Consider the following 14,000-nt stretch of genomic DNA (forward strand, 5'->3'; position numbering starts at 1 on the left):
TAATGGAATACGCTTAAATTTCTTTTTAATCAAATGAGGCTTTAGACAGATGTCAATTTTTTTTTTACATAAGAGAATTATAGTTGGTTGATGTGAAATGTAGAGAGGTTTTAATTATTTAAAATAATGGTGGGGGCGTGTGCCTGTAATCCCAGCTACTGGGGAGGCTGAGGCACGAGAATTACTTGAACCCGGGAGATGGAGGTTGCAGTGAACCGAGACTGTACCACTGCGCTCCAGCCTGGGCAACAGAGAGCAACTCTGTCTCAAAAAAAAAAAAAAAAAAGGAAAATAAAAATAAAAAAAAAATGTATGGAAGAGGTAGGGGGAAGAAAAGATAGAGGAAATGAAGGTGTAGATTGGACCTTATCCCACTCAGCTGAAGCCCAATGAGCTTCAGATTGACTACGTTGAGTCAATCCAGCCTGACACGCACCTTAAAAGGAACAAAGGGGAGTAAAGAATAAGAATTCAGGCTGGGCGTGGTGGCTCATGCCCATAACCCTAGCACTTTGGGAGGCCAAGGCAGGTGGATCACAAGGTCAGGAGTTCGAGACCAACCTGGCCAACATGGTGAAACCCCGTCTCTACTAAAAATACAAAAATTAGCTGGGCATGGTGGCACGCACCTGTAGTCCTGGCTACTCAGGAGGCTGAGGCAGGAGAATCACTTGAACCTGGGAGGCAGAGGTTGCAGTGAGCTGAGATTGCACCACTGCACTCCAGCCTGGCAACGACAGAGCGAGACTCTGTCTAAAAAAAAAAAAAAAAAAAAAAAAAAAGCATCAGAATTCAATAGAGGAAAAGGGAAAGGGGTATTCTAACATATTGTTACCAACCTAGTAATTGTAATGAAACTTCATTACTGACTTGGAACTTGGCTATCTGAAAATCTGATCTATCAGGAGCACAGCAAAGAACCAAGGGAATAAAGGAGATGGAAAAAGGCCTCTGGAGAAACAGAGACCACTATGTTCATGCCCTGAAGATCATGCCCATTACTCCTAGACATTCATCAAAGCCCCTTCTCAGGGGCTATTTTTACTTGGATTTGATTTTAGAAAAGCTGGGAATCTGATTTTCAAACCCATAGAAAAGTAAAAGCAATAAACTGGAAGGAGGAGAAACTATCACAGCAGTCATGCAGATAGCAGTAAGAAGAAAGCTGGAAAGCTGGTTGTCTTTTTTTTTTTTTTTGAGGTGGAGTCTTTCTCCATCCCCCAGGCTGGAGTGCAATGGCGCTATGTCGGCTCACAGCAACCTCCACCTCCCTGGTTCAAGCAATTCTTTTTTCTTTTTCTGAGATGGAGTCTCCCTCTGTTGCCCAGGCTGCAGTGCAGTGCAGTGGCACGATCTTGACTCACTGCAACCTCCGCCTCTCAGGTTCAAGCAAGTCTCCAGCCTCAGCCTCCCGAGTAGCTGGGATTACAGGCGCCCGCCTCCACGCCCAGCTAATTTTTTGTAGTTTTAGTAGAGATGGGGTTTCGCCATGTTGGCCAGGCTGGTCTCGAACTCCTGACCTCGTGATTCACCCGCTTCAGCCTCCCAAATTGCTGGGATTACAGGCATGAGCCACAACGCCTGGCCCTCAAGCAATTCTTGTGCTTCAACCTCCCAAGTAGCCACCACCATGCCCAGCTAATTTTGTTGTATTTTTAGTAGAGATGGTGTTTCACCATGTTAGCCAGGCTGGTCTCGAACTTCTTGCCTCAAGTGATCTGCCCGCCTCGGCCTCCCAAAGTGCTGGGATTACAGGCATGAGCCATGATGCCCAGCTGAAAGCTAGATGTCTTTAAGCAAGGTGTAGATGAAAAAAAAGTATAAATATTAACTTAATGATCAAAAAGCACAGTAATTTAGTTCCTTTAGCGTAGGGGAAAACAGCCCTACATACCTCCATAAGCCTTGGGGAAGAAACTTTTAAAACTGATGTCTATATTAACCGTGAGTAAACAAGAAGGTTAAATTACATTCATATAAAGACACTTCCTGAGTTAGGCAACACTCAACTGTATGTAAACAGTTCCATAAGGCACATAATAAAATTTTAAGATGTGGGAGGTTTCATATCACATTAAGAAATGCAAAGAAGTCAAGTGTACAAATGAACACCACAGAGTAGGTACATAAGGCCAGAAGTTGCAGATATAAGGAGATAATGGCCCTCCATGGGCAATCTTGCAGAGCTTCTGTTCCCACGCAGATTCTCACTGCATCGGCTTGTGTTATGACACTGCTATTTGTGTATTTCCCATTTTATTACTTTCTAATCGTATTCGTCAGGGTTCTCTAAAGGAACTAATAGGATAGATGTATATATGAAGGGGAGTTTATTAGGGGAATTGACTCACAGGATCACAAAATGAAATCCCACAATAGGCCGTCTGCAAGCAGAGGAGCAAGGAAGCCAGTCTGAGTCCCAAAACCTCTAAAGGAGGGAAGCCAACAGTGCAGCCTTCAGTCTGTGGCAGGAGGTCTAAAAGCCCCTGGCAAATCACTGGTGTAAGCCCAAGACTCCAGAAACTGAAGAACTTGGAATCTGATGTTCAAGGGCAGGAAGCATCCAGCACAGTAGAAAGATGAAGGCCAGAAGACTCAGCAAGTCTGCTCTTTCCAATTTCTTCTGCCTGCTTTATTCTAGCCACGCTGGCAGCTGATTAGATGGTGCCCACCTAGATTGAGTGTGGGTCTGCCTCTCCCAGTCTGCCTCTCCCAGTCCACTGACTCAAATGTTAATCTCCTTTGGCAACACCCTCACAGACACACCTGGGAAAAATACTTTGCATCCTTCAATCCAATCAAGTTGACACTCAATATTAGCCATCACACTAATCACGTCCCCAAAGAAACTAAGTGATAGGAAGAATGTAGGACTAGTCTGTGAATAAGTAAATTGAATAGGAGCAAAACATTAAAAATTTAAACAATTATGTATGAAGATGTTTTCAACTTATCATAATTTTATGTTATCCAAGACCTTTCAGGGAATGTCTGTATTGTGCATAAGAAATATCACTTACAGGCCGGGCGCAGTGGCTCATGCCTGTAATCCCAGCACTTTGGGAGACCTAGGCGGGTGGATCACCTGAGGTCAGGAGTTCCAGACCAGCCTGACCAACATGGAGAAACCCTATCTCTACTAAAAATACAAAATTACCCCAGTATGGTGGTACGCGCCTGTAATCCCAGCTACTCAGGAGGCTGAGGCAGGAGAATTGCTTGAACCCCGGAAGCAGAGGTTGCGGTGAGCCAAGATCGTGCCATTGCACTCCAGCCTGGGCAACAAGACCAAAACTCCATCTCAAAAAAACAAAACACACTTTGGGAGGCCGAGGCAAGCGGATCACAAGGTCAGGAGTTGGAGACCAGCCTGACCAACATGGTGAAACCCCGTCTGTACTAAAAATTCCAAAATTAGCCAGGTGTGGTGGCGCATGCCTGTAATCCCAGCTACTCAGGAGGCTGAGGCAGTAGAATCGCTTGAACCCGGGAGGCAGAGGTTTCAGTGAGCCGAGATCGTGCCATTGCACCCCAGCCTGGGCGACAGAGGAAGACTCTGTCTCAAAAAAAAAAAAAAAAAAAAAAGAAATATCACTTACAGTCCGGGTGCGGTGGCTCATGCCTGTAATACCAGCACTTTGTGAAGCCAAGACGTGTGGATCACTTGAGGTCAGGACTTTGAGACCAGCCTGGCCAACATGATGAAACCCTGATCTCTACTAAAAATACAACAATTAGCTGGGTGTGGTAGTACATGCCTATAGTCCCAGCTACTCGGGAGGCTGAGGCAAGAGAATCACTTGAACCCGGGAGGTGGAGGTTGCAATGAGCCGAGATTGCACCACTGCACTCCAGCCTAGGTGACAGAAAGAGACTCCATCTCAAAAAAAAAAAAAAAAAAGAAGGAAAGAAAAAGAAAAAAAGAAATACCACTTATAAATTTTAAGAAATAATTCAAAACAGAACAAAGATTTATATAAAAAGATGTTTATAACAGTAGTATTTAGCATCTTTAAAATTGGAAACAGTCTAGTTAACCAATGTTTAAAAGTAGTTCAATAAATTATCTTATGTAAATGTTTGATGGACGATTATGCAACCATAAGAACTATATTAGTCAGAAAGTTTTTATGGAATAAATTTAAAAGACAAGATATGTGCAGCATAATCTCAACTATATACAAAATATATAGAAAGAAATATATAGAAATATATGGAAAGATATGGAAAGAAGATGGGACAAAAAGATCCTATTAATAATAGCCACCAAAAAAATGTTTTAAACCTAGGAACAAACTGTAAGTGTGATGCCAACACAAAGCCAAATATTCACGGGAAGACATTTTTAAAACCTGAGTATATGAAAAGGTGTACCATGGTCCCTGATAGGAAGACTCAATATTGGAAAGATGCCATTTTTACCCAAATATTTGATAAACTCAATGTAATTCCAATCAAAATTACAATAGGATTTTTAATGAAATTGACATGTTAATTTTAAAATTCATCTGGAAGAATACATACTTAAGAAGAGGTGGGACTTTTTTTTTTTTTTTGAGACAAAGTCTTGCTCTGTCACCCAGACTGGAGTACAGTGGTGCCATCTTGGCTCACTGCAACCTCTGTCTCCCGGGTTCAAGTGATTCTCCTGCCTCAGCCTCCCAAGTAGCTGGGATTACAGGTGCATGCCAACATGCCCGGCTAACTTTTGTATTTTTAGTAGAAATGGGGTTCACCATGTTGGTCAGGCTGGTCTCGAACTCCTGAGCTCAAGCAATCCACTGGCCTTGGCCTCCCAAAATGCTGGGATTATAGGCACGAGCCACTGCGCCCAGCAGGGAAGTTTTTTTAAGTACAATGAGGAACTTCATCCTACCAGGTATCAAAACATTTTATATAGGCCACTGGCACTGGCTAAAAATAAATAAGTAAATAAACAAACAAACCATATTATACAACAACAGTAATTAGAGTATGGTATTGGCTCACAAACAGAAAAATAGATAAAAGAAAGAGAATAGATCATCAGCTACTGGCACAAGCATGTGTGGAAACATTTCAAATAATTGAGAATGGCTGTCGGGACAACTGGTTATGCATTTAAGAAAATAAGACATACTGGCAACATGACAAAACTCCATCTCTACAAAAAACATACAAAAATTAGCCGGTCATGGGGGCGCACACCTTTAGTCCCAGCTACCCAGGAGGCTGAGGCAGGAGGATCACTTGGGTCCAGGAGGCAGAGGTTGCAGTGAGCCAAGATCACGCCAGCCTGGGCGACAGAACAAGACCCTGTCTCAAAAAAATATATATATATATATCTTTTACGTCACACCATTCAAAAATAAACTCCTTCTTCCCGGTGACTGGTATGGACCAAGTTCTGAAGCAGCAAGCAGGGTGAGGCCAATGTGGCTGGGAATGCATAGCTGGAGGCACACAGGAGGCAGACAGCATGGCAGGGACATTTGTTATTTACAAGGGTATTGAGAAAATTAGGAAATATATTGAGGATGGTGAGAATGGGTTTCTCTGTGTTGGAGAAGGGAGAAGCCTAAAATGAACCTTATGATGCTGGGTTGGAGAAATCAGTGTGTTTTGTATGTCTACTTCCTGGTTTTGAGGCTTGTGCTGAGTTTAGGTAAGATAATGCCCTTGTATTTAGGAAATACACACTGAATTATTTAGAGTTAAGGGCTTCATGTCCTCAATTACTCTCAAATGCATCAGAAAAAATATCTAATATGTATATAGTGCACAGGTAGGGTGGAGGAGAGAGAAGAGATGAAGCAAATGTGATGAAATAACAATGGGGGGATCAAGGTGAAGACTTTATGGGAGTTCATTGTGCCATTCTTGCAACTTTTCTGTAAGTTTGAAATTATTTCAAAATATAAAGTTTGAAAAATAAATTCCGGATGTATCAAAAATCTAAATAATTTTACTTCTTGGAACCTATCCCCCAAAGTACTCTCACGTATACACAAATATATTATATACGTATAAGAGTCCTTATTTAGACATTCTTGATCATCGAGAAAAGTTAGATATATAGGAATATGCTTCAATAGGAAATGGTTTGATAAATTGTAGAATGTTTATACCATGGAATGTTATGTAGGCCTTAAAAAGAATGGCCGGGCGCGGTGGCTCACGTCTGTAATCCCAGCACTTTGGGAGGCTGAGGCAGGCGGATCACAAGGTCAAGAGTTCGAAAGCAGCCTGGCCAACATGGTGAAACTCCATCTCTACTACAAATAAAAAAATTAGCTGGGCTTGGTGGCACATGCCTATAATCGCAGCTACTCGGGAGGCTGAGGCAGGAGAATTGCTTGAACCCGGGAGGTGGAGGCTGCAGTGAGCCAAGATCATGCCACTGCACTCCAGCCTGGGTGATAGAGTGAGACTCTGTCTCAAAAAAAAAAAAAAAAAGAAAAAAGAATAAAGTAGACGAGGCACAGTGGATCATATCTGTAATTTTAACACTTTGGAAGGCTGAGGCAGGAGGATCACTTGATCCCAGGAGTTTAAGACCACCCTGGACAACATAATGAGAGCCCATCTCTACAAGAAATTTTTAAAAATTAGCCGGATCTGGTGTGCACACCTGTAGTCCTAACTACTCAGGAGGCTGAGATGGGAGGATCACCTGAGCCCAGGAGGTTGAGGCTGCAGTGAGTTGTAATTGTGCCACAGCATTCCAGCTCTAACCTGGGCAACAGAGCAAGATCCTGTCTCTAAATAAATAAATAAATAAGCAGAATAAGGTAGATTTAGATGTTCTGACATGGAAAGATCTTGAAGATATAGTTAAATGCAAAAACAAGTGGACCAGTAGAGTATGATATCATTTATGTTTTTTTTAAGTTTTAAAAAACTGCTATGGGGTAGCATGTGTGTGCACATACATGTGTATCTGTGCTTACAGACACATAGAAAATGGTCTGAAAGAACATACATTAAGAATCTACTGAGCTCACATGTGTGGGGGGTGGGACCCGTGGCTTCCCCCTGTGCCTCCAGGCCACCGAGGTCTGCATCTGCCCTGTGGAGTTCAACCCCCACTTCATGGCGCCTATGATACCCAAGGTGGAGTGGGCGGTGTTCCTGGAGGTGGCTGATAACTTGCGCCTGATCCACGTGCCTAAAGGGCCGGTTGAGGGATATGAGGAGAATGAAGAGTTTCTGAGGACCATGCACCACCTGCTGCTGGAGGTGAAAGTGATGGAGGGCACCTTGCAGTGCCCAGAGTCTGGACGTATGTTCCCGATCAGCCACGGGATCCCCAACATGCTGCTGAGTGAAGAGGAAACTGAGAGTTGATTGTGCCAGGCGCCAGTTTTTCTCGTTATGACTGTGTGTATTTTTGTTGATGTATACCGTTTCCGAATTCTGCCATGTGTATCCCTAACCCTTGACCCAATGACACACCAAACAGTGTTCTTGGGCTCAATAGTATATATATATTTTTCTCATTAAAGTTTCAAAACCAAAAAAAAAAAAAAGAACACACATTAAACTGTTAGCAATGGTTAACTCTAGAGAAGGAGAATGGTACTATTCTTTCCAATTTTTCCATAGTGGCCATGTAATCTTTTAATTACCAGTCGAAAAACAGCCTAAGTACAAAAAGGCAGGAATATGTACAATACATTTTCGAAAGATTTCCTCTCAAGTTGATTACGATATTTAAAGTTGGGAATTATCTTTACATACCTGGAAAATTCCTAGTCCAGATCCCACATATAGGGAATTGGCCTTCCAATGGACTGTGCCTGGGTGCACTTTATCATTCACTTAGAGGATTAGGCAGCCTGCTGAGCCACTCCCTACTTGCTGGGCGACAGTCCAGGAGTGAATTCCCTTGCAGCTTTCCAAAAGGAGGTCAAACAAGTCCTCAGGGACTCCCAATGGAAAGAAGTTGCCAAAGGCTAAATTTGGCATCGAAGTCAGGCCCTGGACTGGGATAAACTTGTGCCAGCACTTTTCGCTTATGCTTTCAAGACCTTGATCAGAATAGGCAGAACTAGACAGCTCTTTCCAAGAGCAGCTTAGCAGCTCAAACTGGAAAAACTTACCCACGCCAGAGTTTTGGGGTGAACCTGAAAATGTAAAATTCTTTCTCTACCTCCTTGACTCCTACTATATTTTATTTGAAGGGATAATTCCTGCCAACCTGATCAGAGCCCCATTTTAGCCCTACTCAAGACAGAAAAGGAAGGCTGGCATAGTTTTATTTCTCTCCCCCTACCACCTACTCCCCAGTTTTTTAGGTATAACTGACCAGTTTTGCATTTAATTTGTCTTGTTTGGTCTTGTCTTTTCATACAATATTTTATTGAATTGCAATTCACATACCATAAGAACAATCATTTAAAGTATTTAATTCAGTGATTTTTAGTATATTGACAGAGCTGTGTAACTGCCACCACAATAGATTTTGGAGCATTTTCATCACCCCAAAAAGAAACATTTTACCCATTAATGGTCACTTACCATTTCTGCCTCCTACCCCTAGGCAACTACTAATGTACATTCTATCTCTATAGCTTTGCCTATGCTGGACATTTAATATCAATAAAATGATTCAATATGTGGTCTTTTGTGTGTGGCTTCTTTCACTGAGTATAATGTTCTTGAGTTTCCTCTGCATTGTAACATGTGTCAGTACTCCATTCCCTTTTGTGGCTATATAATATTCCATTGTATATCTATATCACATTTTACTTATTCATTTATCAGTTGACCGACATTTGAGTTGTTTCCACTTTTGGGCTATTACAAATAATGCTACTATGAACATTTGCGTCCAAGTTTTTGTGTGGACATACATTTTCAATTCTCTTGGGCATATACTTAGAATTGCTGGGACATATGGTAACTGTATTTAACTTTTTGAGGCACTGCCAAGTTGTTTTCCAAAGCAGCTGCACAAGTTTGCATTCCCATCAGCAATGTATGACACTTCCAATTTCTCCACATCCTCGCCAACACTTGATGTTCTCTGTCCTTTTGATTATAGCCTCCTATCGGGTATAAAGTAGTATTTCTTTGTGGTTTTGATTCGCATTTCCCAAATGATGTTGAACATATTTTCTTTCAATCTCTGGTAAATAAGAGAACATATTTTCATGTGCTTATTGACCATTTGTATGGTTTCTATTTTTTATTCTAGGTGACTGTTTTCTTAATTTTGTTTTCAGATTTTTCATCAGTAGTGCATAGAAATACAATCGCTTTTGTACACTCATTTTGTATCTTCCAACCTTGCTGAACTTGTTAGCTCAATAGTTGTTTCTGTTTTGTTTTTGAGGCTGATCATCTTGATGAAAAATGTTGCTCAGCCAGGATGAGCCCTCAGCTGCCTTGTCCTACCAGATCTGTTTTTCCCTACTCATTACCCGCTTTCTATTATTTCTAGGAGGGAAGGCTTAGTGCATTTCTTTTGAAACTTTGCCTGCCCCTGACCTGCCTTTCTCTAATCTGTGGAAGGTGTTTCTTTGGCTACTAATCCTATGTAACTAAAGTTTTTGCCACCACTTACCCTAATGCAGAAACTGGTAATACTGTTTGCTAGGGAACAAAGACTGCAATAAATTCCTCATCTGCTACATCTTCATAAATATCATTTCATGCATCTGTTCATTTACTGCAATTTCTACCAATAAAACCTAGGGTTTATGTGGTCTGGTGTTGGTGTCACTGCACCGATATGATGTTTATCATTGTCAACAAGTGCTATCTTAGTTCATTCAGGCGGCTATAACAAAACTCGGTAGATTATAAATAGCAGAAATTTATATCTCATTATTCTAGAGGCTGGGAAATCCAAAATCAAGGTGCCAGCAGATTCTACGTCTGGTGAGGGCTTATTGTCTGGTTCAAGGATGGAAACTTCTTGCTGTGTCTTCACATGGTAGAAGAGGTGAGGGTCCTCTCTAGAGACTTTTGTAAGGGCAAGAATTCCATTCACAAGGGCTCTGCCCTCATGACCTAATCACCTTCCAAAGTCCCCACCTCCTGATACTCTCACCTTGGGGGTTAGGATTTCAACATAGGAATTTTTGGGGAACACAAATATTCAGACCATAGCAAGCCACAAAGAGGGGAGATCCCAAAGAGGATTCCACCGCTTCGGACCATGGAGTAACCACAGATGCAAATATTCCATACCGGCAGAAGAAAGTGAACCAGGGGTAATCTGGGAATATGCCATCAAGCTACCCTCCACTAAGCCAAAGATGAATTGTGTAGTAATTGCTACTATAAAACATAGTATTTTAAATTACCATCTAAATAAAGTATGATGCAGCCATCAAAAAGAATAAGGGGGCCGGGTGCAGTGGCTCACGCCTGTAATCCCAGCACTTTGGGAGGCCAAGGTGGGCACATCACTTGAGGTCAGGAGTTGGAGACCAGCCTGGTCAACCTGGTGAAACTCCGTCTCTACTAAAAATACAAAAAAAAAAAAAAAATTGCCAGGCATCGTGGCACACACCTGTAATCTCAGCTACATGGTAGGCTGAGGCACGAGAATAGCTTGAACCTGGGAGGCAGAGATTGTAGTGAGCCAAGATTGCGCCAGTGCACTCTAGCCTGGGCAACAGAGCAAGACTCTGGAAGAAGAAGGAGAAGAAGAAGACATGTTATATAAAACAATTTTCAAAATACACTATTTTGTAAAAAAGAAAATTATAGAAGTCTATGTTGTATTAGTTTTCTACTGCTACTATAAAAAATGAACACAAACTTAGTGGCTTAAAACTACACAAATGTATTATCTTATAATTCTGTGGGTCAGAATCTAGTATGAGTCTCACTGGGCTAAAAATCAAGGTGTCAGTAGGACTGTGTTCCTTTCTGGAGGCTTCCTTGCCCATTCAGATGTTGGCACGGTTCAGTTCCATGCAGTTGTAGGATTGAGGCCTCAGTTTTCTTGAGAGCCTTCAGCTTGGTGGAGGTGAAAGATTTGAGGGGCTTCTCTCTTAGCTCCCAGAGGCCTCTCTCCGGTTCTTGGATACAGTCTCCCATATTTCAAAACTAACAACCAGGCATCCGATCCTTTCACACTGCCATCTCTCTAACTCTTCTTCTGATGTCACAGCTGGGAATTTTAAGGACTCATGTGATTAGACTTGACCCATCCAGAAAATCCTGGCAAGGAAATAGTGGAGACTGCAGAGTGATGGTTAATGGGTAAGGGATTTCTTTGTTGGGTGACAAAACATTTTGGAATTAGATAGTGGTGATGGTTGTATAACTGAATATACCAAAAGCCACTGAATATATTAAAATGGTGGATTTTGTGGTATGTTAATTATATCTCAATTTTTTTAAGTATTAAACACCATTTGCAGCCGGGCACAGTGGCTCACGCCTATAATTCCAGCATTTTGGGAGGCTGAGATGGGCAGATCACTTGAGGTCATGAGTTCGAGACCAGCCTGGCCAACATGGTGAAAATCCATCTCTACTAAAATATACAACTTAGTTGGACATGGTGGTGCATGCCTGTAGTCCCAGCTACTTGGGAGGCTGAGGCAGGAGGAGGCAGAGGTTGCAGTGAGCCGAGGTTGCACCTCTGCTCTCCAGCCTGGGTGACAGAGCCAGACTCTGTCTCAAAAAAACAAAAAGAAAACAAAAACCATTTGCATATATTTATTTTAGAGACAGGGTTTCACTCTGTCACCAGGCTGCAGTGCAGTAGGGTGCAATCATAGTTCACTGCAGCCTCAAACTCCTGGGATTAAGCAATCCTCCCACCTCAGCCTCCAAGTAGCTGGGACTATAGGCATGCACCATCATGTCTGGCTAAGTTTTGTTTTAGAGTCAGTCTTGCTATGTTGCCCAGGCTTGTCTTGAACTCTTAGCTTCAAGCAATCCTCCTGCCTCAGCCTCCCAAAGTCCTGGGATTACAAACATGAGGCACTGCACCTGACTGAAAACTGTTTTTAAAAGTGTAAGCTGATCTACTAAGTTCAAATATAATGTCATCATTTCATTTGGGTTCAACAATTTTTAATTGGCATTGGTAGATACTGAGATTACAAAGATGAAAAGATGTTGTCTCTGCCTTTCAAGAGCCCAAAGTCTAAAAGGAGGGAGAATCACACAAAGACTTCATTTTAATTAAACTTTGTTAGGACTAAGAGAGGTGTTCTTTGGGATCACAAGGGCCATACTAGGAAGACTGGGCTTTATTTTAAAAGCAGTTGACCAGGCGCGGTGGCTCATGCCTATAATCCCAGCACTTTGGGAGGCCGAGGCAGTTGGATCATTTGCGGTCATGAGTTCGAGACCAGTCTGGCTAATATGGTAAAACTCTGTCTCTACTAAAAATACAAAAATTAGCTGCGTGTGGTGGTACATGCCTATAATCTCAGCTACTCGGGTGGCTGAGGCAGGAGAATTGCTTGAACCCGGGAGGCGGAGGTTGCAGTGAGCCGAGATTGCACCACTACACTCCAGCCTGGGCAACACAGCAAGACTCTGTCTCAAAAACAAAACAAAAACAAAGAAACAAACAAACAAAAAACAGTCTCTATTGGGAACCATGGAAGGTTTTTAAACTGGGGATTGACATGATTAGTTTGTGCTTTAGACATATCATCCTGGAAGGTGTTTAGAAGACTGATGTGAAGGCAGCAGGGCTGGTATCAGAGAGATGAGTGAGGAGACAGTTGTAGTAGTTTGGGTGAGAAACGATGGAAGCTTGAATGAAAAGCAGTGGTGATAAGAATGGAGAAGAGGAGGTCAGATTCAATAAATATTTGATAGATAAAACTCTGTAGGACTTAGTGTGATGAGGAATGAGGAAGCTGGAGAAGTCTAGGATGGCTCGCAGATTTCTAGCTTGGATCACTGGGTGGATGGTGGTGCCATTAACTGAGAAAAGGAATATAGGAAGAGGTTTGCAGGCTGAAATGAAGAGGGAGTTTTGGATAATACTTAGATATAAGGCACCTGGAAAAGGATGGAGAGGATGTGCCCAGCAATCAATGTAACTTTGATCAAGCTATTTAAACTCTCTCTGCCACAGTTTCCTGATTTATAAAACGGCAGCATTGTAACAAGGGCTAACAACAATAAATATATTTGGCTGGGCACGGTGGCTCACGCCTATAATCCCAGCACTTTGGGAGGCCAAGGCAGGTGGATCACGAGGTTAGGAGTTCAAGACCAGCCTAGCCAACATGGTGAAACCCCGTCTCTACTAAAAATACAAAAATCATCTGGGCATGGTAGCATGCGCCTGTAGTCCCAGCTACTTGGGAGGATGAGGCAGGAGAATTGCTTGAACTGGCGAGGCGGAGGTTGCAGTGAGCTAAGATTGCGCCACTGTACTCCAGCCTGGGCAACAGAGCAAGACTCCATCTCAAAAAAAAAATTAAAAATAAATAAATATATTCATATTTATATGTGTAAATTTTTCCCCAAATTCAGGCGTTTGGGATTTTTCACCTAATCTACTTTGGGGAAGTTGCGAACTATATTAATTGTTTATTAAATATGTATCTAGCTCTCTATAAGAAGACTTGCCCAGTGGTATTGGTGGCATATTTAAATTTATAAGTGCAGCTTCATGTAAGCCAACTCAATGAAAATACAGAAGTAAAAGAAAGATCAGATAGTGATAATCTGCTGCCACAAAAGACTCAGTATAAAATTCTTTTAATTAGACATTCCTCCTGGTGAATATAAACCAATTTGCTTTGGAGAAATTAGACTTAGATAAATTTCAAAAATAATGATAGCCAACTTTTATTTTTTGCATAATGCATCCTAATTAATATTTTTTTTTATCCTCACAACAATTTTATTGTGATAGATACTATTAGCCTTCTCATTTTAGGCTAATAGTATCTACCACAATAAAGAAACAGAGGCTAAGACAGGTTAAGTAGCATAACCAAAACCATTAATCAGGTAAGCAATAAGCCAGGACTCAAACAAACCCAGTCCTCTCTGACTACAACCACGAGCTGTTGTAGTAGAGC

General features: G+C 41.8%; 1 pseudogene; it reads left to right on the plus strand.

Annotated features, from left to right (window-relative positions):
• The first annotated feature begins 5,374 nt into the window (after positions 1-5,374).
• LOC101177780 lies at positions 5,375-7,326 on the plus strand (annotated as a pseudogene).
• The last annotated feature ends 6,674 nt before the right edge of the window (positions 7,327-14,000 follow it).

This window comes from Nomascus leucogenys, chromosome 19 (genome assembly GCF_006542625.1).
Source record: "Nomascus leucogenys isolate Asia chromosome 19, Asia_NLE_v1, whole genome shotgun sequence".
NCBI lineage: Eukaryota > Metazoa > Chordata > Mammalia > Primates > Hylobatidae > Nomascus > Nomascus leucogenys.